This window comes from Aquila chrysaetos, chromosome 12 (genome assembly GCF_900496995.4).
Source record: "Aquila chrysaetos chrysaetos chromosome 12, bAquChr1.4, whole genome shotgun sequence".
NCBI classification, from domain to species: domain Eukaryota; kingdom Metazoa; phylum Chordata; class Aves; order Accipitriformes; family Accipitridae; genus Aquila; species Aquila chrysaetos.
In genome coordinates, this window is record NC_044015.1 from 38,536,796 (window position 1) to 38,553,828 (window position 17,033).

The 17,033-nt window shown below is 39.8% G+C and overlaps 1 long non-coding RNA gene across 1 annotated transcript; it reads left to right on the top strand.

Moving 5' to 3' along the window:
• The first annotated feature begins 6,437 nt into the window (after nt 1-6,437).
• LOC115349638 lies at nt 6,438-8,561 on the top strand. Its single transcript, XR_003926179.1, has 2 exons — nt 6,438-6,643; nt 7,842-8,561. It is a non-coding gene; the product is annotated as an uncharacterized LOC115349638 (long non-coding RNA).
• Nucleotides 8,562-17,033: the final 8,472 nt, after the last annotated feature.

Genomic DNA, 17,033 nt, shown 5'->3' on the forward strand with positions numbered 1-17,033 from the left:
TTTTACCAAAGGAAAAAGGCAAGTAAATTTTCCAATTATCAAGGCAATGTAGCACTTGGTGTATATCATTATGAAGCTGTTAACAAAAATGCTACATTTTCATTAGCTAAAAGGCTATTTATCCCTAATGAGTTGTTAAAGACTAAGGGCAAAATTCTGCTTTCAGTTACACCAGTGTAAATCTGTAATCCATTTGAGTGCCTCTGGATTTATATTGGTGTCAGCGAAAGCAGAATTTGGCCTGAATGCTCTTGGATTTGACTTTGTAATCTGTTTCCACTTTAAGAAAGTCATTATTCACCAGTAAGGACCAATCAATAACAGTAATACTGGGGGGAAGGAGAAATCAAAGGGACTTCTTTTTTTTCCCCTATGGATACTTTAGAACACAACACATCTATTGAAATACAAACTATAGCCTCTGTAAAGCAAGAACATATTTCAAGACTGCTTTGCAGCCTAGATGCTGAGGCACATCTACATCTGAATGACAAACACAGAAACTGAGGCTGGCCAATTTCTAGGGCTTCCTGTTTTAAAATAATAGTAACCGGTAAGCAGGCAGTTGACCAACAGTAGGAATGTGTTCTGGGACCAGTAAGAGCCTTCTGAACTGTAGCCTACCACAGCAAAACACCTTTGGCACAATATTCAGTGTTATTAAACATTTGAGAGAATTTCTGAATTGTGGCCTTTAAATTGGAGAAAACATATTTGGTGAGAGTTTGCCTCTGGCTTCAGTGAAGCAGGAATCTTGCCTTACAAGATTTTTACCAAACTGATTGTACATGATAGATTTATACAATACAGCAAATTACAGGTGTATAAGGGCCTTACAGGCCATAACATGTCCATTAAGGTAAAATATGCTATAATAATGATGTTTATATGACTAATACAGTTAAATATTTCAAGTGTCAAGATTTTGAAAAATGAATAGCAATGATAAATTTGAAAAGCAAATGTACAACAATAGCAGAGAATCTGTACAAATTATCTGAAAGTAATTAATGTGCTATGTCCTGTATGGGAACATACTTCTGGTAAGGGCTGACTACAGGCACCTTAACAACAAAGTATTTATCGATAGCCAGTGATACTGTGCCATATGTGGTATGGACCGGTGATCTTCACAGCAAACATTCTGGTTTTATTTTTCACCAAATTTCTTTATGTTGCTTCTTAACTGTAGCATATTGTACCTGATTACACAAATGCTACATCTGGTCCCTTAGATGAATGAATACATCTGACTGGTAAATGACCTTCCACAGCTATTAGTGGTACTTCTGCATCCTGTGTTTTTGCTGCAACTCTTTAAAATATTTGGATTCTAGGGCAATGATTCCTTACTGATGCAATAAATTTCTCCCTAATTTAGCATTACATAAAAACAAGAAAGGTACTCTAGCCTTTATAGCTGCAAAGGTAACACATGTGAAAACACAACAGAAGTTAATATTAAGGACTCGGAAATAATAGAGAAGGGCATGAGCTGTGAGATTGATCCCAACTGTCATAAAGCCTAACAATTAGATTTAACAGGTCAAAGTATTAAAGAGAAGCTGCAATGGCCAAGATTTTCAAAATCTGTAAAAAGATCAACTTTCTTATGGTGTGAACAGCATATTTCACATCAACATTTGTTAGGAAGTCTGTTGACTCTACAGATTACTTAAGCCAAGGATATTTGACCACCCTAGGATTCCAGGTTGCATTTTTGGTCATCAGTGACTCTTGCAGAGGGCAACATAGCCTTTCCTCTCTCAGCCTGACCTCCTTTCAGCTAATCTAGTAGGTCTGTTCTTTCTATAAAGTTTGGGAGGCAAAGATAAGTTCTGTTTGCTATACTGTATTCTTGTACAGTAACAGTAGTAAGTGTAACCAGGAAGTATCATGTTCTTGCTTGCCCCAGTTTTTAAAAAACAGCAGAGTGTTGCTAATACACATTTTTCCTATCCTCCATGATTGATTCATCTATTCCTTTTATCTACTTTCATCTATGAAAGTATCTGCCATCAGTAAACAAATAATATAAATATAATTAAATACAAAAGACAAGGGAGATGCCTTGCATTGTATGAATTATTACCCAGGAAAATATTATAATAAGCATGAATAAAACAATGTTTACTGTAAAAGAAGTAGAAACATGCAGCTGTATAAACATTTCTCAGTATTAGTAAAAGTATGATTTCTCACTCTCCTTTTCTTAGTTGAATTCAACTCTATAATCCTATAAGCCACTAAACCCTGGAGAATATAAATAAAAGTAGAGTCACTGAGGGCTAGCATTAACTCACATTACATGGCAGCCAGCTACAGGTAAAATATTAATTTACAGTGAAACACAGCCTTTAGGAATCAATGAGTCCAGTCTGAATATCTGCATGGAGCTGAGGGGGAAAAAAAAACCTTTCGGGTATGAGTTAAGAGAGGAGGTTCCTGTAGTGACAATGACAGTATTTCAAGATGAAATGTCCCAGCATCTTCCTTCTAAAATATTCTTACCGTCTCTTGTTTTGATCAACAAGAACAAAAAGTTGCAAGCAAATAGCAAGGAACTAATATCATGAGACCACCAAACACACTTTGGTCCTTGTCCACATCAATCAGCTCTGCAGTTCGTAACACATAGATTTTCACAGTCTTTGGAGGTAACGAAGCAATTATATCACTTCACTACTGCTGGACTGGAGCACAACTAAAGGAACTGATTTTCCTGGGTTATACTGGAAGCCTGTGACAAAGCAATGAAATTAACCTAGGACTCTTAGGTATAGTCCCTGGCCTCTGAACTATTTATTCTTCCAGTCTTTGGGGTTAAAGGGTGGGAAAGCAGATCTGTTTCTTTGATAGTCTCAAGGAGAAAAAGGAAACCGAGTACACAGGTTCATGAGGTTTTGTTACTTTGTCATTTGTGTTACTGGATGGTTTGTCCACTGCAGCACACATGCTAATGTCCCATGTTTTCAATCTTTGCTGAAATTCTCCATTTTTTTGGTTTCCACTTGCTTGTTTCTCCATTTTTTTATCCTTACGACCTCTGCCATCTGGGGCACAGCCTCTTTTCTTCCATTTATTTGCTTTTCTCCCTTTTAGCATGTTTATCACATCTTTGTATAGTGTCTCACTGCAGCAGAAGCCAGTGGAGGAGCTGTGCACCTGCTGCTGATGTGTAGTATACACAGATGGTAAGACGAATACAACTCTTCTTTGCATCTTGGGTATCTGAGTAAGGGATAAATAAGGACTCTAGCAATCTCTGGCTCTCATAGCTAGCTACGTGGTACTTGTGTATCGAGGTTTAAAGTCCTGGAAGAATATCCGCTACCGTAGAATTGGCTTTCAAATTGAAAGTGGAAAAAGGCAGATTCAGTATTCTGTCTGTAAGGAGAATGATGATTTCAAAGCCACAGGGCATAAAGCTCAAGCCTTAACTGTTTCCAGGTTGTGATGAATATGAATGTCACAGCACATTAGCAGATACTTTTTGGAAAGCATAAGTGAAAAGTCAGCCTTGAAAGACAGTCTATGAAAGTGTTACTGAGGACCTTGTAAGTGAGCAAGAGTACTTTAAAATCAATATAAAATGTCAATCATAACAAACAGATTTCAGAACTGCACTTGTGCCAGATGTGAAAAGTGAAGCTTGGAATCAAACCACTAAACTAATTGTTATTTAAGACTTAGGAGAAGATTTGGCCCCACGCGTCTCAAGTCAAAGACTAGTGCAACAAATATTCAGTTCCATGTATTGTTTGTCTTCCTTCCCCATTCAGTTGAACTTCCAAGTCTGCTCTGACCTTTAAAAAGCATTTGTTTCCTTATCTCTAACCTTAAAGAACTTGTATCAGTTCTGCATGGGCTTCCAAAAGCCCTCACCGCTTTATCAGTTAGAAAGACTTGTTCCAAAGCATCATCCCAATCCCTTTTAGTTTGTGTCTTTTTACACTTACTTTCCCATTAGTCCATTGGCCAGATTAAAAAGCCGGCTCCACTGACAATACTCCTTGCAGAAGTCCATGAAATGAAACCTACTATTTCCCACAAGGATCCTAGCACATTTACTTTAAACTTCCAGAGGGAAGCTGAATCCTATTATTGATATGCCACTGATTTATATCAGGAAGGCTCAACACCCAGATATAATTTATCTTGGCCTAGTGTTTGGAAAATGAAGCATTCAATATTGTGTCCTTTGACAAATGTATATAGGCACTGGATCCCAGAGGTAGCTCTAACAAATGGTTTTATTCTTGCATCACCCTAGAAATGCCTAAAACCAGCAGCTTCACAGAATTGCTTTTGTAGGTTCACACTAAGTAGTCTCACTGCTTTTGGAGAGAATTAAAATCAAGCCACTAACCCTCAAGCTCAAAAGCTGCAGAACTCATTTATTTTTAAACAAAATAATTAAAAGAAAAACACTAACCACAAAGACTTCACCTTTAGAGTCAAACAGCCTGATTGAATTTGTCCCTGGAAATCTTACAGCAGTAGGGAAAGAAATGCACATTAAAGCTAGGGTTTCCCTTCCAAGTGAATGTTCCACCAAGAAGCGAGAATCTCTTTATTTGCTTTGGATGCAGTCATGTATCTTATCTTATCATAAATACTGTATGATTGTGTTAGACTGATTTAATGGCAGCTCTATAAATAAAAAACCCCTTGACCTAAAGTACCAGCTCTGCTGCTGTCATGAAGTCAAAGTGCTTGCTGGAGTTGAGGGTGTGGGGCAAGGTCCCAGAGCTGTGTCCTAGCCTAGAAGACAGGCTATTAACAGTTGAAACTTGGATCTCTCCTTCCCCAAGTGGCTCATGCTGAGATGGGAGAGCGTGGTCTAGCACAGATTCTCATATGGCAGGACACAGCTTGCGAGTTGTTTATGAAATACAGACTGCAGACAGATGTACGGGGATTGCCATTAGGATGTTGACATTTACATTTGGAAGCGCTTTGCATTACCGTGCTATTCAAGGTACTTGGGGCACTGCAGTAGCTGTGTGTACATGTTTCTTGGAGGATTCTGGGCACCTGCTTACTCATGACTAGTTGTTCTTGGCTCCAGAACACCCAGGTGGTAGATTAGAGTCACCCATATTCCATGGCATCTAGGGGATGGATTCACCCTTCCTTACTGCCCCAATGGGATTTTCCAGCAGGTAGTTTTAATCATCACTAGACTTCATAGCAAATTCTCCACTGGGTACAGCCATGGAGAAACACTGACATAAGAGAACCAGCCCTGCCTGTGTCCTTTCCCAGCTACTGCTGACTCGCATGTGACCAAAACTATTAGGTTTCCCAGAGACCTTATTTCCCACGCACATATGCTTTCTGCCAGTAAGAGAGTGAACCGGGTTCAAAAGATATAAAAATACATTGCATTATCAGTCCAGAGAACAAGACTGGGCTCAGAAATTGAAGTTGAGCTTACCATGCAGCACAGCAATGTGTCTAGCCAACTGGCTAGCTTGGGTAGGGCTGCTTGACTCTGCCTTGGCATTATCACTAAATTCTCCAGACAGTCACAATACGCCTCTGTGGAGATGACATCATGATATCAAAATGAAATGAGACTATTTAAATGCAAGACTATCGTGGTGCTAGTACAATGTGAAAATGAAACTAACTCAATGTAACCCCACAGGGAGCAAGTTACAGTTTGAGAGCGAAATAAAACAATGTAAATGCATGTTACACTGGACTTAAAGAGCCCACTGAGGCCAAGGTCTGTTGCTGAATTTGTTTGGGCGTTCAGCTTAATTTGTGCCATATATCTTGAGTTGGTTGCATTGTTTTACTGAATAGCTATTAACTAAAATTAACATGCAGGAAAGTATGTTAGTGTTCAGGCAGGGTTTGACCTAAGCTGTGAAAAGCAAAGACACTCTGTAAGTCTGGCATTTCCTTCCTAAGTGGAAACTGAAACAACTCAGAACCACACAATTATGAGTATTCTAGCATAGTCAAAGAAAGACATTGACAAACTCTTTGGAAACTAAAATGCAAAAACATAAATGATATGGGAATGTCGAGATCCAGTCTGAATCGAGGCTATCAAGGTAGGGAGGGGGAAGTGAAAATGCAGTGCCATCAGCAAGTATTTGAAGGGTGTGAAAGAGCAAAAAGCTAGTTTTAGTCCAAGGGGAGCTATCTAGGTGTAATGGTGCAAAATTGAGAATAAGAACTACCAGTCTGATTACCAGAGTCTTGCATTAGTGAGATCTGCCGGGCTGTGACATAGTCTCCCTTGGAAAGAGGAGGTTTCATCTGGTATTCATCTGGCATTTGGAGGTATTCAAAAAGCACACAGACAAGGCACTTCAGGACATGGTTTAGTGGGCGTGGTTGATGGTTGGACTCGATGATTTTAACGGTCTTTTCCAACCTAAATGATTCTATGATCTGGATCTCTACTAGGTGTGCTGGGATTCCTAGTACAGAAATACCCGTTCACGTACTGCTTAGCATAACAGCAGTGACGTACTCATGAAGCACTCGCTGCAGCTGTCCTAAGCAATAGCAACAGAAATAGATGAAAAACTCAGCTTTTTGACAACCATGCTGGAGGTGATGTTACGGACAGTGCACCAGACATCCTGAGGTCTCAAGGTCAATGGAAAAAGGACATAAGCAGGTAGGCCCACAGGCACGGTCATCCTCCCACTGCAGTGCATCCATAGCTCACCTTTTTCATACATTTAATAATAAGAAAAATGCAAGTAGTTACCAATTTCCCAGATTATCACAAACCTTAAATGAATTAATCAGCAACAGGTCTACAAGACACAAAAAGATTTTATTATCATTTTTTGAAGAAGCTGAGATTTATCAGAAGTCTCAGGAACAAGAAGGGACACTAAAATTTCACCTCTACTTGCTAGTGACAAAAGGAAGGGATGGAGATACATGACTGAAATTACCTAGGTCACCTTAGTTCTTTTACTGACATGCATTACTGCAGTCAATATGCTGTACTGGGAGTCAGATGCTCCCAAAGAAGTATTATAGTTCACAGGGCCTATAATGTCAACAATATTCAGGGAATCTGTAATCCAAATAACCAGAAGTATTTCAACATGTCCTTAAAGAGCACTTAATCTATGGCAACTGGCCTTACTACAAAATCCCTGGGAAATTTTGGGTTAGAGCTACGTGCAGCCACTATACAATTCCTGCTCTGTTGAAGTTAAATCAGGATCAGCTAGTCATTTAATAAAAGTAATAATCTTAAAAAGACAGAAAACAAAACAGAACTTAATTAGTCTAGATTAGAGATCAAAGACATGATACATGTTAGAGCAGTTTTTAGGATATAGGAGAGTAAAATAACGTTAAAACTGTTTGCTCTCCAGCATGATCATTATGAAACTCCTTGACTCTCTATGGAGAACTAAGAAGAAAAGTACAAGGAAACACAGCAGGAGCTGAAAGCACTGAACTGTAAAAAAAAAAAAAAAAAAGCCCTTTAAGATCCAAAGCAGTTATGGTTGCAAATTATCATCTTGACCATATTTAAGGTACTTGCTAAGGACTAGAAAACAATGCAACTGAAGGCATAAACAGACTCAGGAAAAGATGTACATTCTTAGCTTTCCAGAGAGCAGGAATATGGAAGAAAAAAAAACAAACAAAAAACCCAACGAACAACAGAAAACTGCACCCTGTAACTCATGCAGTTGTTTGGCATCTGAAAGAGCTTGATAAAAAATTCTGGAGTTGGGGTGGGGGGTCAGTTCAGGTAGTGCAGCTTTCTTCACACTTGTGCATTGTGCCTAGATTTTGCCTAGATGTTAGTCCAAGTTTGTAACATGATTTCCATGCCTTTCCTGCAGCTCTTCTAAAGAAACACAGCAGACTATGATTCAAGAGAGAGAATTCTGAAGACAGCGAGTTGAAGTGATTGCCCGTGTTCTCGGACATAAATGGAAAATTAATACAAAAATTTAAAGCTACTGTGCTGCAGGCTGGTGCCTACCACCCAACTTCAAGAGACCCAAACTTTCCAATTCCACATCTAGGTTTCAGGTCCAGCACCCTCCCTTCTATCCAACAAGGCCTGGTACCAAGTACAGCTAGCCTATTTCCAAGCCATCAAAGGATCGGACTCTGGGAAGATTCTGATCTCTGGGTACGTGACAGTTACAAATGATCTGTGCAGGCCCTATGACAGGCTGCTCACTTGGTAACTGATGAGCTGGTGTCCCGGAGAGCAGAGCCCATGTATTTAGCAAATGACAGAACTGCTATGTTGATCGAATCTATGTGGATGGTAAAGAAAAGCAAATACAGGCTTTACACTAAATGCCCATGATGGATAGATTCATCTTGCTGTGTGCTACTCTGATCCCAATGTATTCATTCAAACTACACATGTAATTCAAAATTTTCCTTGAATTTATTCTTGTTTACAGGAACTCTGAAGCACTGTGCTTCCAAGTGTTTGCAAATGACAAAGTACTATACTCTGCTCCAGGGAAGGATTTGAGTCCATATCCTGAATTAAGTCTGTAGCACACTCTTGCTAGCTGCAATAAATAAAAGGTAGGCTTTGATTTGTCTGTGTGACAGTGTAAATCAAAGGAAGTAGAGGGAACAAAACCCCAACCACATGGCATCTATGAAATGAGAAGAGGAGGGGTGGAGAAGGTGGTTCGGCTTCTTCCACAAAGCTTTGGCCAAGATCTAATTGGCTTTGAAAGAGCAAAAATCTCAAACCTCCCACTTGGAGAGACCTCTGACGCTTCACCTTTGTGTTCCACAAACAGTGTGCAAATCCACATGTTTTACTGTCAAAATTAAACGCAATACCGAGGTTTTTAAAAATTATTTATACTAAAGGAGAGAATTCTGCAAGATTTTAAGTTTCCTAGGTGACTAGGTTTGGGTCGTTGAAGCCCACCTGTGGAGGATGAGAGATACAGATATAGATTCCCTTTTTTAAAAACTGTTTCCTTTCTACAAATCACACACAGCTTTATGAGGTACCTTTGCACCAGAATCTCTCAAGCTTCAGGAAGCCTCAGCAAGCTGTAGTTTTGCCAAGGTTTTCTGGGGTTGGGTTTTTTTTTTGGTATTCTCTATTTAGGTAACTTTTTTAGAAGCAAAAAATGCTAATTAAATTGTCTCGGTATCGACAGTTCCTTTGTTGCATTTTTTCTATTACCTTTTCACTAGGTCTGCCTGATGGACTGGAGCAGACATGTGAAAACATGATCTCATTGAGTCCAATGAGGTATTACAGTCCAAACCTATCAGCATACTAATCTGAAAATGGTCTAGTCTGTATCCAATTTTATTTTAAAAGATGCGGGATTTCCTATGTTAGCCTTTTAAACTAACAAAGATACAGAGTAGCCTTGTCTTACTGAAAACATGAAATCACTCCTATCTGCTTCCAAGGCTGGTTTCAGAATTCAGATTTGCACAGGCCAACCTGCCCATCAGTCTCTGTGACCTGGCAAAGGTCGTTCTCTTGGTGGATGAGTTTTCTGACCTTCTAAAGATGGGGGAATCAAGTTCAATAAGCAGCTTCAACAGCAAGCCTTTCATCTCTGACCTCCAGGCTGGATTACTGCAACTCATTAGACTGTTACAGTGAAACATGCTAATAGATTGCACATTAAGAGTCATTGATATATCAGCACCTGGGGTGAAAGTCTCCATAGGAAGAGTTCAAGATGCCATGCATTACTTGCAGCCACTGCCATACTCCACGGGTTAAGCCACTTCGTCTCACCTAGGCTCTTAGCTGTCAAAGCTTTTCTTGTTATTTTAAAACAGAGGCAGAAAAGAGTAGTAGCTAGAGTAGCTATCCAGATTTATCCTTACATTTTTCACAAGCAACCAAGTTTAAAGTAGAAAAGCAGGGAATAGGAAAAAAGAAGGTTAGAGGGAAGAAGCCTTAGAGGAAGACAGAGGTCATAAACCAGAGGTCATAAACCAGCTCTGTCTAGTGTTAGAGAAGAAGAGCTGTGCTTATGGCTCCTGCAGGAGAGGCTTGCATGCGTTTTCTTCCTATTGTTCCAGGAGGCAGAACTGTGTACACAGTCAATAAAAATGACACCAACTCCAAATGACTGTAAGGAACATTTTAGTGATATAGGGAAACTAGTAAACCATTATAGCGAAGTGCTCCTATGCAGGCAAAGTTATACATGGCAAAAATGCATTTTTATTAGCATACTAAAATGAAGCAAAACTAGTATAAATGTTTGTGGGGGTTTTTTTCCTCTAAAAATAGCTATGCTTTTATTATGGCACCTTGGTGTGACCCCTCTGACCATTGGCAGCCATATCCCTTCACACCCATGCCTGACAGTTATGCTGGCAGATGCTGGCAATGAGTTACAGCCTGACTCCATATCAATGACAATAAAAGGCAAATTTAAAGACCCCCAAATCTGCTATTGCTCAGGAAACTGATCAGTGTATCAGATATCAGTGCATGAGAACCTTCTGAACACTTCTCTTTGTTAATGCTGTGCTCATTTTATTAGCTGCCCTTGTTATCCCCATCAAATTCAAGGTCATTCTTCTTAAATCCTAGATGTATCAGCTCATGATAGCCATTAAGAAATATCCTCCAAGATGTGATGCCTCTTGACATATATGTCCCACAGGCACTATGAAACATTAAAACGATAAAACTGGAAGTCCAGTTAAGAGATGTAGATTTCTTCAGGGATAGCCTGATAGATTGGGACCTGTTCACAGAGAAAAATCAAGAAGTCCATAGGTCTCAATGGCTTCCATAGCCACATAGAAAAGTCATTTCAGTGGATCCTCTCTCTTGCAATACTGACAACAAAGATAAAGAGAGGTCAGCATGTCAAAAGTAAGTTAGTATTAAAAACAGTTTGCCAGAATGACAAAAGAGACCAAACAGCCACGAGGAATTGAAGCTGGGGCACATTTAAATACTACAGCCTGAGACAGCCATGAGAAGTTCTCCAGTACCTTACAGGGACATGTGTAATATGTATGTTATGTTACCTATGCCCACAGAGACCTCCAGTCATTAAAGCTGCAGCCAAGGCAGGATGGAGCTGTAACAGAGGTGCAGGAGAAGAAGATGAGGCAGGATCAGCAGCATTCATGATAGCAGTCATTACTAAAGATAGGGTAGTACTCTCAGCACAGCCCTAGGACACACTTCCCCCAGCTTCAGCTAAAATATAAGAATTTGCCCTTTTAATGCCAGAAGTCACAACCCACCATATTGTCCAAGACTGTCTGCACCATAGTTATTCACAATAACACAGGCTTTAAAGAAAGCACTAAAGCCTTCCACAGACTTATCTGAACTCTGGCTTAAGGGTTAGTGTGTGACCAAATTGTGCCATCATGCACCCTGAATGAGCATGCAGTATACAAGTCTCGAGGAATACTGGGTATCTATGATTCTGACACAAGCAGCAGCGGTTACTGCTGCAGTAACTTCATCCTGGTTAAAAAATAATACACATCATTTGGGGACAAGCTAGCTTCCTTCCTTGTCACCAAATCATCATAATTAATTTAACCACTATCATTACAGCTGAACTTTCCAGCCCAGTTAAATGAAGTAAGTCAATTCCTTCTGTGTACTTTTTTTGGATGTTTTCCTTCCTCTGTGGCTAATTATTGAACATTTTTTCTAAGCCCTAATTCATGCCTCCTTCCTGCTTACTGAAGATAAAATGTCATCTGTGCAGGAGCTCATAATCAGCTGATTCTGACAAGCAGAGGATAAAGCACAAAAGGAAGAATATTGTTTTAAGGAGGGAGAAATCCAGATCTAACTACTGGGACTTTTGCCAGGGATTTCAATGTGAACAGAATAGAGGCCTCATTGTTGACAGTGAAAATTGGACCCTGTTGCTTCTCAAGGGTTTTGTTTCCTTCTAGCTTGTTGGCTGAAAAAATGGTGAAACACAGACCAGTATAGCCTCATCTGTATTATCAAAGTAATGGGAGGGTGATACAGCTGAGGATACAGCAAAGAAGTGGGCAAAACCCCACCAAACAGTGCTAGCTGAGGTTCTGATTGCTTTGAGAATCATTTGCCAGTTTGTTAAAGTGCTTCAAGAAGACACAGAAACCTTCTCCAGGCTGAGAATTTGAAGACACTCTTTGTATACCTGGTAGACTCTGAAATCCAGCTGACACTTGTTCAGCTCCTCCAAATACCAAGCTCAATTATTTCCTTTCACCCTTTTAGTTCATTAAATACCTCACATGGGGGGGGGGGGGGGGGGGGGGGGGGATGAGAGAGAGAGAGAGAGAGAGAGAGAGAGAGAGAGGGAGGGAGAGAGGGAGAACACCAAGCAGTGAGACCACAGAACAAAACAAGAGTCCTCTCATTTCAGCCCCTCCTGAACAAGTAGGGCTGGCTGATGTTAAGGAACTGCTATCTCTTCCCCTCTCCATTATCCTTCATACTTTAAAAACAGAATTCTAGAGAAGAAAATAAAAACAGCCTATCCTAATATTTTCATTTTCTCCTCACCTCAGATACATATCCATCCTGATACATCCTTGCCATCCTTGAATTTATTCTCTCCTATTTCTGTTTTACAGAAGAGAAACTTACACACTAAAAATCTATGTGACCCTTGCAAGATGGCATAGGAAATTGAAATATGGAGTCTCCATTCCTTGGCTAGGAACTTCACTGTTAGTCCATTCTTACATTATACAGTCAAACAGGCTCTCCTATCCCAGGATGGTTGTGTTGGGGCCCAAATGTGCCAGCAGGCCTTAATTGGCCTGACCAGCTTCAGCAGGGGCCTCTGGGCAGGTACCCACCACCCAGGACTCCATTTCAGCTCAGCCCACAGGCCTTGATGAGCTTCACTGGAGGTAAGCCCTGTACACAGCCCTGTCCCTGGCTGATCCTGACATGTTGGCTGGGCCTCCCACTCTGATCTTGGACCAGACCTGTCACCTAGAATTTGTTTCATGATCACTGGACTCTCAATGGGACCCAATTCTATCACCAACCCCGTGCTGCTCACTCTGCTTGTGCGATGACTAGCTGGTACTGTGGTCACCCTCAGCTCCCATCTCACTTTCCCTTCATGGAACAGCCTCACTCTCACTGCTCCCTGACAGGTTGTAGAGGAAGAAATAAAAGCAAGCCCCAGGCCATCAGAAACACAGGGAGAAGCACATCTCATCTTCTTAGAGCACAGACCCCGCTTTAATCATTAGACAGAGACAAGCATGCCATCAGCACCAAAATAAAACGTTCTGTCTTCAATTGTTACCCTGCGGTAGGAGGAAAGCAGACCAGATTTGCAATAAGGACGCAAAACTGGCTACTACAAGTGTAAATCCAATGGTGCATACTTAATTTTTGCATGTACAATTTTTCACTCAGTCAGTCACTCCTTTCTGATCATTTCTGCTAAAGGAAAGTAAGGCTTGCCAGACAGCAGCTTTCTGTAAAGTTATCTGCTATCCAGATAAAGAAGAACTGAAAGCCTTCAACAGAACCACATGAGATTCACAGGCTCACAAGGATGTTTCAAGCTTACTCTAGGGAAGAGTCATTGCAGTTAACACTGAAAGGGAAAATCACCTTGATAATTTACTAAAGCCAGACTAAAAATGAAGGTCTTGCAATGCATCAGTTTCAAGACCAGCTCAGGCAGCCCAACTGCCATCTTGTGGCTAACAAGTCACACTGCTGCAACTTTGCTACGTTATTCCTTCATCATTTACTCCTTCATTATTTATTCCATACACGTATGGAATAAATCTGATGACAACATATCCCAGGCAGGAATAAGGAGCTCTGATTCTCTAGAGTCCAAATATACAATATAGATCAATGTTGCTAGAAGGGAAAAGGAGATAAATTTAATTAACTCAAGTCTTAGATTGCAGAGTGGTAGAAGGGGGAGCATCTGGGTTGGGGCAGGAGTCATCTAATTTCACTCATACACACTGATCTGACAAAAGAAAACCAACTTCAATACCTACATGAAAAAACATCCTTGAAAAGTTTGGGGGAAATATGTCATTTGACAATTGGGACAAATACCCAATCCTCTATGCAATTCTAGAAATTAGACAGTGATTTAAGAAATACGCTTTTCCAGCAGATTCTTGCATCTTTTGTGGCTCCTTGGATTGACCTCAACAGTCATTTAAAAAGGTCAAAAGTGGTATTTGAGACTATGAAGAACCTGCAATGAAACTTGCACAAGAACTTTAGAGCTTCCTATAAGGTTTATCAAGTTTTCAGCCCATTTAGCACTTTCAATAGCTTATGAATGGATCACCTTACACCCTTTTTTCACATTGACTTGATGCTGAAATGTTGGTTTGCTCACCTTGCTTCTGTGGCACTTGATGAATTTTCTACATAGGATTGTGTAGAAAAGGCATAAGAACCTGAAAGAAACTGGAGGGCCTTGATGTCACTCATGAACAGGGTAAAAACCAACTTGCATCATTTTGATGGAACTCATTTTGGAAAACAGTCTGTACTTGCCATTACAAACAAAAGATAGAATGACCACAAGGCTGTCCACAATATGTCCGAACAGTTATAACAAACACATCTTTCCCATGAAAATCTACATGCCAATGAAAGCTGAAGGAAAAAGTAGGCAAGTCAGATCATAACAGCATGTGCCACAAGCATAATTTTCACTTCCCCTTGTTAAACAAACTGTTTCTAAGTTGAGCTATCAGAGCTTCTTTGTATCTGTCCCTCCACTGACTTTTCACAGGAAGGCAGCAGCAAAATGACCAGATTCCAAAGACTTACTACCTTTCTCTTTGCCTGTTCCCTGTAGTTCCAACTGGAACCACTGTCCTGAACTGTTACATGTGCTCTGAAACAGGTGTCTTCAGCTAAAAGATTTGCAAGCTGAATGCTACAAAACAAATTTGTTTAGCACGTATTTTGGTATCTATCACCAAAAAGTGCTGTCAGCCACCAGTGTTTTTATCAAATTAAGATATGGAAGACAACCATATCAAATAGAAAGTTATTCTTCAAACTTGTATTTTCACATCAGTTTTGTTGGTCTCCAACAATATGAAAGACTGTATTAAGGATATTATACAGGTGACTAAGTTACACATCAGGTTTCTATCAACTGTTGTCCCACCAAATGTTGGTTATGGTAATTAATCCAAGTATTGACAGAATCTCATTTAAAATGGAAATATTTTTAGTAAGCTGTAACAAAAGGTTTAGGAACATCATTTTTAGAAGGTGGTAGATGCCAATAAATAGAAGACTGCTTGAAAAATGTTTATACTTAAAACATGACTACTGCACATACCCTTTTCAACTTTTATGCTCTAGTCAATGTATTATAATTGAGCTCTACTGAATTACTTTTCTAGTGGATAAATACTGTACACGCTGTAGTGTGAAGAGACATCATGTAATGTATACTAATTAAGCCATTATATCTGTAGAGAAGATCGTATCTGAAATATCAAATTAGCAGGAATTAAACATCTCAAAGGATTAATGAAATGTTATGGAGCCATTCACTTCCAGGTCAACAGGTTCAATTTCAGCTTAGTTTAATAGTTATAATGAATTTATGTGCTGGAGATAACAATTCTCTGCATCCATTCATAAATCAGGGTAAGAACCCTGGCTCGTACCAAGAACAGCAGACTTTAACCAGCACAGCCAGAACAACGTAGCCAGGAATATTATGCTAGGCCTATATTTGGCATGTAGCCTTAGGCTCCATGAGATCAAACAGCACATTTACTGGATGCTTGCAATATGTGTAGGCAGCAGTGAGGGACACCAGAGACACTCAGTCAGTTCTCTTTACAGATCTGCCAACAATTGCCAACCCCAGCAATAAAGTTATCACAGGCAGAACATTCAACTCCATCTTTCATTTGACTTATTTAAGAGTCCATTCTGCTTATCCCAATTCCTGTCTCAGCAGCCCTTGCTGCTTCTAGCAGAGACACCTACAGCACAAGAAGATGGGGCAAGGGCACAGGAAATGAAGAATTGTAGCCAACTTTTATGCAGCGTTTTCTTACAGCTAATGTGACAGTAAACACACAACAAACCCTGATTTTGTGGTGGAACCACAAATTTGAGACTGAACTTTTTTTGAGAATAAATAACCACCACATCAAGATTTAGGCATCAGCTCCTTAGTGATGATGGGCAGCAAACAAACAATAACCAGTTTACACATAAGAGAAAGCAGTTAAGAAACAACTACATCAAGAACAAATAACTGTATCTTAGTCAAGTATGCATAAAGAGGTACATCCAACCTCTGCAGATACACATCAAAAAGTGACAAATCGTATAAATGTAACCATCACACAAAGCCTATCACTTCAGGTTGCTATGAGGACTCTGGTTTTAGACACACAGACGTTACACAGTGTGCCATAAAAAGCTAAAGAATGATTAGAATGCCAGTTATAGCCCCAGATGTTTTCACTGATCTTTTGTGAAGCTTTGCTAAAAGTATCTCCAAAACTGTTAGAAAGTCCACCAATGCAGGTATTACAGAAAAGCTTAACTAGGATTTATGAGGTGCTTCAAGTGATCTAGAAATGCAATTATTAATATCAGTCCTTACTGCGGGTGACTAAACCACACTCTGCAATATGGATTGGAAACCTAAAGAAGCCGCAGTCTACTGCTGACAGAAAAGTCTTATCCTGCTACCTCTATTACCAGCCTCACTTTGTGATCATCCTGCTCCCCCTCCAAAAGCTTACAAGATCTGGAAAAACAATGATTTTCAGCAGTGAGAATTTTGATGGCAGTAAAATAGCTTACAACAGACTATTATATTGGAAATAGTTTTTCAACCAGGGGTATTGAGATACTAACGACCACACTGAAAAAAACCCAGCTGTGGCAGCCTACATAATATAAGAAAAAAAGCATCAAGCTTGCAGGATTGTTCTCTTTTAATGACTACAAACAGAATTCAAGAACAAAGAGCATTCTAACAGCTGTTTGCTTTGCTTTCCTGGCACTTACGTATTTCAAGTTTAAAAAAAAAAAAGAGTAAACATGACAAACC